The 13054-nt window shown below is 44.4% G+C and overlaps 1 protein-coding gene across 2 annotated transcripts in view; it reads right to left on the reverse strand.

Annotated features, from left to right (window-relative positions):
* The window catches only part of SDK1 (sidekick cell adhesion molecule 1), a 563777-nt gene that overhangs the window by 187391 nt on the left and 363332 nt on the right, over positions 1 to 13054 (reverse strand). The window lies entirely within an intron of this gene.

Consider the following 13054-nt stretch of genomic DNA (forward strand, 5'->3'; position numbering starts at 1 on the left):
ACTGCTCTAACAATCAGGATATTTTTCCTGAGGTCCAGCCGGAATCTGGCTTCCTGTAACTTGAGCCCATTATTCTGTGTCCTGCACTCTGGGATGATCAAGAAGAGATCCTGGCCCTCCTCCATGGGACAACCATTCAAGTATTTGAAGAGTGCTATCATGTCTCCCCTCAATCTTCTCTTCTCCAGGTTAAACATGCCCAGTTTCTTATTGTTTTATTTTTTATTACGTAAATTGCCCTGAGAGCCTAGGCTGCAGCATGACTCATAAATTAAATGAGTTTTAAAAAATTGTATGGGATGCCTGGGAACGAAAATGCATTAGGAAGTCAGTGGTGCAGGTGACTACATGTATGTTGGTGGCGCCACAATTATGTGTGCTCCTAGAATTCCGGGAATTTCAGGGAATATAGGGTGTTCAGTGTGCTATGGCCTGGAACAGGAGCAGCTATAGATTGAGCCAGAGCCCATCAAGTCTAAGCTCCAAAGTGACAGGACATGGGGCCCAGAGGTTCTTCTGGGTCTGCTGAATTGGTTTTCATTCTCAAGGCATCTTGTCTTCTGCATATAAGCTGGTTCAATGTGGGGGGAAATTAAGAACATAAGAACATCAGCAAAACCCTGCTGGAGTGGACCAAGGGTCCATCTAGTCCAGCATTCTGTTCACACGGTGGACAACCAGTGTTGACCAGAAACCCAGGACATGGTTCACACGGTGGACAACCAGTGTTGACCAGAAACCCAGGACAAGCAGGACATGGGTGTAACAGCACCCTCCCACCCATGTTCCTCAGCAACTGATGTATTATGATAATCTGCAACCAGAGAAGGCAGAAGGATGGTGGCAATAGAAGAGGATCAAAAGGAAAGGGACAGGCCAAATATCAGTGTGTGCTTCAGGTTCCAAAAGAAAAGACTTCAGGGGAAGCAGTAAGTCTAACAAACATCCTAGCCAAGAAAGTCCTGCTTAATTTATCCTCAGTAAAATCAACCAAGTGTGTGTGTGTTTGTGCAGTGTGTGCGTTGGGGGGAAGGCGTTGAATAAGCCACATCCAGGGTTGAATGGAGACATTTTAAATGTGTGTTTATGAAGGGGACAAGACGCTAGTCCTAGGGAGAAACATCTGCTAAGAGGTGACTGCGAGGAGTTTTGCCTCCTCGGGGAGGCCTGCCTCACACTTTGAAAAGAATGGTAACTTCCCAGCATAGGCTAGGCTGGGAGTTCTGAAAGCATTTCACACAGAGTCTGCCTACAGAAGTCATTCTTAAACATCTTCCTGCTGCACACGGCACACCTTTGAGCATCACCTTTTTCTTTGAGAATTCTGAAACACTTTGAGGAACCAGGAGATCTGCCCTTAGGGACTGACACCTGTAAGAGGACTCAGAAGACCTTAAAAGAGTGTCTCATGCAAACACAAGGTTTCTGTACAGAACCCCTTACTTTCAGAAGCTTCTGCAAAGCCTAGCCAAAGAGAAAGACACATTTATTTACAACGCTCACAATAACATGGCAAACTCAGTGCTGGTTTTTCTTTATTTTAAAATGAAAAACATTCCATTTCAGCAAGAGAGTGATGTTTCAGAACCTGGAATAAATCACTTCGGCATAAAAGATACCTGTTGCAGCAAGGGTGGTGATAGGGAAAGTGATAAAAACCTGACGGAGAAAAAAATACAGTTCTAGGAAGCATAATGTATGACACAGTTCATTCCTTTAGAGAAAAGCGACTCCTGAATCTCAATGAATGCATTTAATGTGTGGATAAAATGAGAGTGCCTAATGTGTGTATGTTTTGTGTATGTGTACGAGAGCATAAAAATCCATATTTATGCATTTATCAGTAAAAGCACCAAATGTAATCTTGCAGTATTACTCTTTAATTTCAGATGCCGTTTGCAGCCCAGAATTCTGTGTGCATAGCATAGAGATAAGCAAGTGCCAGTGACCAGGTTTGCACTGCTCACAAATGCACTGCTTTCCACCAGAGTGTAGGTTTTGCAGATTGCACCGAAGAAAATCAAGATTCCTTCCCCTGGGTACAGGTAGCTTTCAGGGTCTTCTGACAAGTTTGAAGAAGTCCCCAAATTTCACAGCAAAGTGACAGAACCAACCTTTACATTCTTCTTGGTAAAGTTCACTTAGCTAGAATTGCATCAGAACTCAGCTGCTCAACCTGCAAGTTAATATGTAGCATTCTAAAAAATGCTCTTAACAGAAAAGGTCAGGGAGGCGGCAAGAATAAGAGCCATTAAATGGACTCAGGCAGCAAGATAATGGGAAAATGAGAAGGAATTTAGGCTAAACATGTTAATACTGTGACTCGCTACTTGCGGGTATGCAGAGAGTAAGAAGAGCAATTTTAAAGGTAAGTGTTTAGTGAAGGCTTGAAAGGCCTTCAAAGAAGCTTTCGATAGTTTAGGATGTCAGCTACTACTTCCAAACATAGCAAGCTCTTTGGATTGCAGGCTTGTCACTTTCTGAGGATTCACTTTTTCCTGTTAAGGCCCTGGTTTAAAATCTGGCACTGCGGTCCTTAGTTCTAAGCACATACATTTCATGGATTTCACAGATTTCAGGAGATTTTCCTTTCAAATCAGCACGCTTGTTAGCATGGCAAGTTAAGAAATGCAAAGCTGGTCATAAAGGAAGTGTGGCTTCCAGAATATCTCTTTAGGCAAGGCAGTAGACTACTGCATGTACACCTCCTGAACTAGGTCCCTTTGTTCTGCACTTCAAAGCAGTGGATGAGAATGCCGCCGATTCAGAAGATCATCTCTGGGCATTTCTACACTTTTCGATACTACAAACTCAAATAATTTTAAGTTTCATGGCTCAGACTTCTTATGGAAATGCAGTTCTTTGAGGGGGCTTGGGATCTCTACAATAAACATTTCAGCACTCTCAACAAAATTACAATTCCCAGGAATCTTTTGGGGTTAGGGTCGACTGAGAAAGTTACAGCAAAGCCAGTTAAAAGATTGAATATGCTTCGAATGGCTCATGTATGGGGATATAAAGAGAAGTGAGGTAATTCTTGTAAGCCGTGCAGCTTAGTTTGGGATCTGCTTGGTCGGTGAGCCACAATATAAAAAGCAGTGCACTCCTTGCTCATTCAGTGTCTGCAATTTTCTCGACCTGAACAGCTTTCAAAGGTGCTGAAGTGGGGATGTCAATGCATTTTGTCATGCCGGCACAAATGTGCCATTTCGTAGTAGGCTTTCCAAAGCAGGCAAGTCATCAAGGAAAGAAGCCTTCAAGACTGATATGAACGCCCTGAACCTTTTCATATGAACTAGGCTCGAAAGAATGATAAGTGCAAAAACTCATTCTGATTCTGGACAAAGATCCAAATTTGCTTCAACGTCAAGCCACCCAAGCACCATGTGAAGAATCTGCAATGCAGCACCCACGGGCCAAGGCCAGTTTGAGGGACCTGCCAAGCTGCTTTTCCACTCTGCAAGTGAATGGAGCAATTCTCCATTCACTTGCAAAAGCCTACCCCCCCCCTGCTGAAAAATGGCTGGGGGTGGTGGCAAAGTCCACCCCCTTTTAAGGATCATTGAGGCACCAAGGGTGGTGGTAAGGTGACCTTTGCCCCCACCAGCTCATTTTTGGCAGGCTTCCCCCCTATCCCTATTAAAAGCAATGGAGTATTTTGTCTACTGGCTTTAATAGGGAAAGAAACCCCACCCTACTAAAAAAAAGTCCACCCCTCACCAATGGACAAAACAAAATCCATTCAATCCAATGGACAAAACAAAAGGGAACACACACACATGGGGGGGGGAGAGAGAGAGAGAGAGAGAGATGCAAGAACAATGCAGGGAGGGAAGGAAGAGTCGGAGAGAGGGGGGAAGGAAGGAAGGAAAGAAAGAAAGAAAGAAGGAAGAGAGAGAGAGAGAGAGAAGTGATGAAGAACCACCAGATGGGGCTGCGGAGAGGAGGAGAGAGAAGGAGAGAGAATAGGAGAGAGAGAGAGAGAGAGAAGCCAGAGTGACCAGCACACATACAGAGCACACATTCATGTATACACACAAACACAGCAAAGGGGGAGGAACTCCACCATTTTTGTTATTGGCCCTCCTCCCCCCCCCAAACATTTAATTTGTGGTGACACTCAGGGTCCTTTTTCAATATGCCAAATATGCCCACAAACTCCAAAAGGTTGGAGACCCCTGCCATAAATAATAAATAATAAATCGTTGTGTTTTCATAGGTTATGAGTAGGCATTGTGGTGCCCGCGGGCACCTTTTCCAGCACCTGCCAAGGTGCCCTACCCCTCCTACTTCCTTCCTTTTCTTAAAAAAATAACAACAAAAACTTCTTAATGGCAGCAGGGACCATTTGAAAGCAACGTGGGGGTTTCTAGCTGCTCTCAACCGCTTTCCCCACGGATGCCGCTGGGCCACACATGGCGGCTGCTGGCTGATGCCCATTTTGTGGTGGTGGCCAGGACAGTTTCTCAAATTGCCTAATGTGTCCACAGGCCCCAAAGGGTTGCCTGCCCCTGCTGTAGGTCAAAGTAAAGTTCACGTGGAAGTATGATCTGAGCACCAAACTTTGCAGAGGCATTTATAATAAAGAGCATGCGTGTCAGGCCCTTCTAGATGCCGAAAACACGCATTAAACAGCAGCCTGGGGAAATCCCGAAGGAAGATGGAGCAGCTGTACAAGGCCAATGGCAGCAGACATATGTAGGGTCAAAGAGCTGTGCTGAAGACCATTCCAAAAAAGCCTTTAAGGTTCAGAGAGAGTCGACTCCTCTGAACTCATCAACACTCGTTGCTGTGCCAACAAGCCTCTCAAGAGAACCTAATTGATAATGTAGCATTAGCACAAAATAATTAAGGATGAAACGGCAGTAGTTGTCTTTTGGATGGCAAGTTCCTATCTTCATGAACTCTCTATGACCTGGATACTCCTTCGAATGGTAGACCTCTAAAGTCCTTCTCAGACATGGTCAAGAGCAGTCATGGCTATCGGTCAAGAGTAGATAAGACTGGAATAAATGGACAAATAGTCTGACCTGCTTCTTTTGTGTCCTGGACTCAACTGCTTCTTCTATAGAGGGTTTCAACTTACCAGCAAGAACCGTCTCAAGAACTGACACAAATCTATTCAAATGGATAGTAAGGACTGTGGAAGAGACTCATGTGAGATTGTCTTCTCCTGGATTTCTCGTTTGAGGCTTAGAATTAAACTCCATGTTTCAGAACTCCTCAGGTTTTCTTCCCACGACTCCATAGAGATGTCAAGAAACTACCAGTAGCGATTTATAGGGACCATTTCTATTTCAGGAGGCTTCTCCTGACATGAACCTACCCATACACTATGCTCAACATCTGAGGTACTCCTCTGGGTGCCTACTCCGAGGGAAGCTCAGAGGATGGCAGCAAGGGAGAGGGCCTTTTCAGTGGCGGCCCCCCAGTTATGGAATGATCTCCCCGAAGAGGCTCGCTTGGTACCAACATTGTTATCTTTTTGGAGCCAGGTCAAGAGTTTTCTCTTCTCTCAGGCATTTAACATCATATGTTGAGTTTTTAACTAACGTAGATTAGATGGATATTGCATGTAACCTGTTTTTATGCTTTTCATGGTTTAAATTTTGTATATTTGTTTTTAATGTTCCATGTTTTAATCTTTGTAAAACCGCCCAGAGAACTTTGGCTATGGGGTCGTATATAAATGTAATAATAATAATAATAATAATAATAATAATAATAATAATAATAATGGGAAGTTTCCTCCTCCTCCTCCCTCTAGATTTTCTGGTCTTGTAGGACTACAGGAAGGGACATTTACCAGAACCATCTTGACCAAAGCATACAGGGTCAGTGTGCTTTTGCCAAGATGGAAACACGTCTGAGTAGCAGCTGAATGCTTTATTTCATAAAATGCGGGAATCCAACATTTCCCCCTTTCTGGTTCCCAGCAATTCCAGGGGCTACCAGAGATCCAACCGGAAACCATCACATGACATGCAGAGATCAATTTGAATGTCTGCAGATCCCTCTTCCTCCGTGACATCTTGAGATTCTGAACGTGCGGACAACGTGACTTCACCATCAAGTCAGATCCCAGCTCCACCCCACAAAACCTGCTTTTTGTAACATCTCGCCTGATGAGGATACCTGGAGATCTAAAAAGCGTGCACATTTTTGCAATCTCTTGTTTGGTCTCATAAAGGTATTACACTAATACGGGGTTTTGGAATGAAGGATAAAGCATGCAGCCAGAGCCACCATCGTTACTGCTTTAGAGAACCACAAATGGATGTAATTATAACAGGTCCAGTTGTCTGCCACTGAGTGGTCTATTTGTAACAGGAAATGGGCACTAGGCAAATCCATGAAGGATGAGTCTATCAACAACTACTAGTCCTGATGGCTAACTGCACCCTTCAGGTTTGGAGGCAATGCATCACTGAATTCTGGCAGCTGGGAACTACAAGAGGTGGCTATTGACATCGTGTTCTGCTCATGCGCTTCCTAGAGGGATCTGACTGGCCAGCTCTGGAGTAGGTGGGCCTTTGGTCTGATCCAGAGCAGCCAGGGAGGAGGCTACCTCCCTTGATTTTCCTTCAGCCCTCCTACCTCACTGAACATCAACTCATCTTCTAAACCCAAACACACAGAGAAGAAATCCAGAAAGAGGGGCAAGTCACAGACTTCTGTTTCACCACCTATTTATAGTACAAGGTGGCTTCATTGTCCCCTGCCCCCTTGCCCCAAAAGCAGTTCCTTAGGCCATGGCTAGACCAGCCAATATCCCGGGGATCGCCCCGGGATCATCCCTGTATGTTCACATGATGCACAGGGGATCCCGGGAGCAGGGAGGGATGATCCCTCCCTTGCCCCGGGCTATCAGCATAGCCTTTCCCCCTGCTTTTTCCATGGTCTCTTGGATGATCCCGAGACCACGGAACGTCTGGGCAGACATCGGTTGTCATGGCTCCTCACAAGTAACCGTGAGGAGCTGGGAGCCAGGCATGGGGCACAGGAGCTCTGTGCCCATCGGGGGTGGGGTGGGGGGAGCGGGGATTTTTTTTTAAAAAAAGCACACCTCACATTTGGTGCTCAAGCACTCATGCGCTCTGTCTCCTTTACGAAAAAATATGGCGGGCGCAACATCCTCTTCCTTCTAGGACGTTGTGCGCCGCGTGTAGACAGAGGGGGAAATCTTGCAATAACTATATCGCGAGATCCTCCCTCCTCCATCGCGCTAGACCCGTAGGTCTAGCCATGGCCTCAGACTCTCACATTGGATTTAAGAGCTGTTTATGTGAAAGCCTCGTGTGGCGCAGAGTGGTAAGCAGCAGTTACTGCAGCCGAAACTCTCCCCGCGACCTGAGTTCGACCCCAGCGGAAGCTGGTTCTCAGGCAGCTGGCTCAGGTCGACTCAGCCTTCCATCCTTCCGAGGTCGGTAAAATGAGTACCCAGCTAGCTGGGGGAAAGGTAACTGTGACTGGGGAAGGCAATGGCGAACCACCCCGCTACAAAGTCTGCCAAGAAAACGTCAGCGAAAGCAGGCGTCCCTCTAGGAGTCAGCAATGACTCAAGTGCTTGCAGGAGAGGTTCCTTTCCTTTCCTTGATGTTATTTAGGAGAGAAAAATGATCACAAGCAGCAACTGCCTGGACATTCTCCAACTGCAGAGTAAGGAAGAGAAACCCATCATTTCACTGTGAGGCTCTGATATTAATAATCTCTTAAATGAGTCTGGGTCAGGGGCAGCTTGCCCCTCTTTCTGGCCACTTTCCACAGCCAACAGAGAAACCTTCAAAAGAGAAAGCCTAATCGGACACAGTTCAATAAAGCCCACATTAGCACATGGCAATGCCTACATCAGAGACATCCGTCAACATTATGAAGCACTAACATAAAAATAGACTACAAATGTCCAACTTTTAATCTACAACTATCCACTATCTATCAAGTCGTTAAAGAACGCAAGGGGAGCTTCTATGCTCTCTCGCATTCTAAACACCCTCCACCCTCCGTCAGTCCTGTAACGGACCACTTTCCACTTACAGCTCAGGATTTATATATTTATAAATGAGTGCAGACAGCTGGTTCAATAAAGGATGATAATAACATCACACAATATCAAGCAGCCCACATTAGAGCCAATTGCTTAGGTTTTAGGAAAGGAATCGAAGATTTGAAACCCAAAGAGAAGTTGAGGGAGGTGGTTACGGCATTAGCACAACATGAAATGTCAAATGAAAGAGAACATGTCAGGCCTTAAAGGTAACAGAAAGAATATGATTAAAAGGAAGGAAAGGAACATCAGATGGGGTGCTACTTAAACCCGATACACTGTAGAGATCTTGTTGGTAACAAAGAAGAGAATATATCAGAACCGTCTTTATGTGAGTAGGTTAGTCTTTCCTATGCAAACCAACGGAATATGGCTCCACCAAGAGCAGAAAAAATGTAATGGGGAGAGCTAATTAGGTATACTCGTAATTTAGTGAATAATCCCCCAACAGGGAAAATTGTCCAATGGTTAAATAGAAACAGCACAAGTGGAATTCTAAAAGGAGGTGTAACTTTGTTTAGCAATCTATTTGACCATCATTTCTCCTGATAAAGATACTTGAATTGGGAATCATTATTTGTTAAATTATCATGGTGCCTAATTCGCTTTGCCTATTGCATCACTTCCCCCACCCCCTATAGACACTTTAGGGGAGCTTGGCAAATGCCCGGGGAGTTATATTTTTCAAGGAATTTCATGAAGGATTTCCACTCATAGTTTAACACTTTAAAAAAAATGTTTTCTATGCAAGTAGGGTTGTGTATTTGTTTTTTATTTTTCCTTTTGCATATATTTACTGTTGTAGTCTTTGAACAAGTAGCCCCTTCCTGTATCACAAAGGTCCCCTTAGGTTGGATGATATAACGCACTGAAGAGGAAGAAGCCTTTGAAGGTGGTTTGGAAACTGTGATTAGTTCAAAACATAACCATGAGGGTGCTGACTGCGACTGGACACCTTAACCCATGGCTTTTAACAATGGTGAATAAAGCCTTTTGCCTTAGTCACCGTGGTTAAAACCATGGTTTAAGGTGTCTTCTGAACACGGCCACTGTCATGCCTGATCCAGGCTAGGATGACTCTTCAGATGAAGACCCAGTGGTGGGCCCTGAAGAACCTCTAGACAGGATCCTCAAGGAGGGGTCAAAGGAGGAAGCTGAGCAATTGCCCAGTCCTAGAATGTGCTAGCTCCAGAAGCTGGATTCATAGTGTACCACATGGAGGCAAAGCATGTGCCGCAGCAACCACAGCAACTGGGTGACTTGGGAATAAAGGGCTCCTCATGAGTAGGGCCTTTGCTCACTGACTATGCTAAACAGATTTGCCCCTGGTTTGCCATAGGGCTGACTCATAGCCCAACCCAGCCATTACAGGACAGACATTGGCATCATCACTCACCAGTGCTTAAACAGCTCCACTGGCTCCCAGTCCATTTTCAAGTTCAATTCAAAGTACTGGTACTTGCCTTTAAAGCCCCCCGTGTCATGACCCTGTTGGTTCTTTTGGACCACTCAGTGGCATCCAATACAACTGACCATGGCATCCTTGTGGATGAGCTCTCTGGTCTGGGTATTGGAGGCATTTTTTGGCAGTGCCTCGACTCCAACTTGGTTACCTGATTCTAGAAGGTGATGCTGGGTGATTATTACTCTGCCCCTTGGCAGTTACGCTATTTATTTATTTACACTATTTATATACCGCTCCCCATTCAAAATTTCAGAGCAATGTACAATATAAAATAAGACAAAAACAGAATAAACACTTTAAAATAGATTTTAAAACAAGCAAAACGTACATTGAACCGTGGCTGGTCATTAAGGAAAGGCTTCCTGGAATAATAACGTTTTCAGGAGGCACCGAAAGGAATACAAAGTTGGCACCTGCCTGACCTCCAGAGGCAGGGAATTCCACAGCAGGGGGGGCCACCACACTGAAGGCTCTTGGGTGCCATCCATTATGTCCACAATGCCTTTAGTGTATTTGCTATTTTGTATTGTTTTCAGATTGCTTTTATATGGCGGTTTGTGTATTACTTACGTAAACCGCTTAGGGATCTTACAATTTTAAGCAGCATAGAAGTTGTTTAAACAAATAAATAAAGTCGGCTTTAACAGCAATAGCTCAACGATTCAATCCAATTTATGGCTCGGCCCGTTGCATTCTGCAGTACTTTATTTATTTATTTATTTATTTATTTATTTATTTATTATTTAAGGATTTTTATGCCGCCATTCAGCCAAAAAAGGCTCTCACGGCGGCTTACAAAAGTATTTCTTGACAGTCCCTGCCCACAGGCTTACAATCTAAAAGACATGACACAAAAGGAAAGGGGATTGGGAGGGAGGAGGAGGAGGGGGGGGGAAAGGAAAGCAAACTCAGGCATTACAATCTTAGTTGGAAAGTTCAGCAGTTACAGTTGACAGCAGGAGGGAGGGGCCTCTCAGCTGGAGCTGGACCCAGGCACGGTGGAGAGGTACCTGGCTGCTGCTTCCTCCCTCACTGGTGGCCTCTGCAGTTACTTCAAAAGCAACGCACAGGTCCAAGTCCTGACACTGATCAAGTCAGAGTTATGCGGAGTTACGCTGTGTTGGAAGACCCACCCTTTTAGGCCAGGCCGAGGATTGATCTAGCTAACCCACAGTGCTCAACCAGATGCTGGGGGTAGCAGCTGTCAATTGACAATGTCACCGTTAACCCTCGATCGTGCTGTAGCACTTTCGAATAAATCACTGTGTGGGGGAATATCGTGCGCATACCCCAGCCACTACCCAATAGTACAATATCCATCTATATTTCTTATTCTCTATGACACTTCATACCAGAAGTGCCTGGGAGGCTGCCTGGGGAAATCAGGTGCTTCTTTTATTGACCCATCAAGTTGCTGTTGCATTTCCCCCCCTCATCTATAAGCAAAATATAGAAACAAAAACCTTCTCACAAGGTAAACTGTAATCATGCAATAATATTGCTCTCCTCTTTCCAGTCAGCAAAACTGTTGCTGATTATAGAGTAGCTGATGTACTGTATCTCAAATGGGGGATTTTAATAGCTCCCTTGCTTTTTACAACCCACTAAAGCAAAGACCATGACACTCTCTGCTGCTGGAAATTCAGCAATGGTCTACAATTTGGGGGCATCGATGGAAACAGCAATGGCTTCATTTTTGTTCACAGGAGGGGTTTTTTTTTTTTTTTTTTTACAACCGAGTAGAGAAGGCCAAAAGGGCTCCAAAGGCTGGGATTGCTATGCTACTCTTTGGCCACTATTTTATCCGCAAGGAGGAAATATTCCAAAGTGAGGGGAAATGATCCTTTTTCCAAAGCCATTGGGGTTAGAACTGGGAACCTTTAGTTCTTGAGTGGGCTGAGCAATAAGGCCTACATGGGTCTGGTGTGTTCTTCGGTTCTGACACCTAGCCGGGTTCCTCAGCTCCGACACCCCAGCTCAGCCCTGGCAGTTGCCTACAGCTCACCCCTGTTACCTTTGACCTTGCAGAGCCACCCCTTATATCTTAACATCTCACAATTGCAGAACCCACATCAGTATTCAACATGGACCTGCCCAGACCCTAAGGTCATCCTCAGGGGTCCTTCTCTGTGAGCCCCTGCCAAAGGAAGTGAGGCAGGTGGCTACCAGGAGGAGGGCCTTCTCTGCTGTGGCACCCCGGCTGCAGAATGAGCTCCCTAAGGAGGTTCGCCTGGTACCTACATTATATGCTTTTAGACGCCAGGTGAAGACCTTTTTATTCTCTAGGTATTTTAACAGTCTATAAATTTAATTTTAACTTCGCTGTTTTAAATTGGTATTTTAAATTGGTATTTCTGCATTGCTGCTGATTTTCTGCTGGTTGTGCTTTTATATTGTTTTTTATATCATGTTTTTACACTGTTTGTTTTATATTTTGAATGGTTTTAATTTTTGTGAGCTGCCCAGGGAGCTTTAGCTACTGGGCGGTATAAAAATGCAATAAATAAATAAATAAACAAATAAATTATGGAACCCTCTCTCTCTCTCTCTCTCCATTCTTGCCAATGAGTTGTGCTTGAAAAGGAAAGAGGAGGCATTAGCCCTGGGTATGGACAGCGGAGATACAGTTGCTGCCCTCTGGGGCAGTAATATAACATGCCAAAATCAGACATTTTGAGAGATATCTAGAAAGGAACGACTGAGCTCAAGAACATTGTCAAAAGAAATTATCAGTGGTTGTTGTACTGATCTAAGGACAAAAGACATGAAGCAAGTAAATGCATGGTTGGCTCCAGGTGTAGCCATACTCACACACTGAAAACAATGGAACTTCAATTAGTTATGATTAACTTAAGTCCCATAGAGTTCAATAGGGCCACCTTATGTATGACTAACGTCGCAGCAAGTATGACTAATCCTAGATCATAGAATCATAGAATAGCAGAGTTGGAAGGGGCCTAAAAGGCCATTGAGTCCAACCCCCTGCTCAATGCAGGATCCAGCCCAATGCTTTTTTTTATTGCTCAATTAAGACTAGTAAATATGTGTGTAAGCTTATATAGTATTCTTAATTAGGCCAAACTGTGTCTCCTGAAGGATTCCGAAAGCTTGGGTACTCATATAGCAATCGCAGTTGGCCCAATCCAGAATATAATTCAACCTTCTTTGTATCAGTCTGCATCTGGTGTCAGATACAAAGTGGGAAAATCCAATCAGAGTTCAAAGTAGGAAGATTGAAACTAACGTTCGGCTACACATAAATATTGCACAGGCTGATTAAACAGCAAAAATGAATAATTTGACATGATAAAAATGGGAAAAGGTAAGTTGCAATTGAGCAGATGTTGCCCCCCACTTTGTTGTGCCCCAAAGATGCTCATCATCTATTGTTGTAGTCGTCGTCGTCATTGTCATCATCATCATCATCATCATCATCATCATCATCATCTCTACACCACCCAATAGCTGAAGCTCTCCATTAGCACCTCCTGCTGCCCTTCCTGCTCAGAACTCACTTCTTCTCATTTTTCATCTGGTCAGAAACA

The sequence above is a fragment of the Elgaria multicarinata genome, chromosome 17 (assembly GCF_023053635.1).
Source record: "Elgaria multicarinata webbii isolate HBS135686 ecotype San Diego chromosome 17, rElgMul1.1.pri, whole genome shotgun sequence".
NCBI lineage: Eukaryota > Metazoa > Chordata > Lepidosauria > Squamata > Anguidae > Elgaria > Elgaria multicarinata.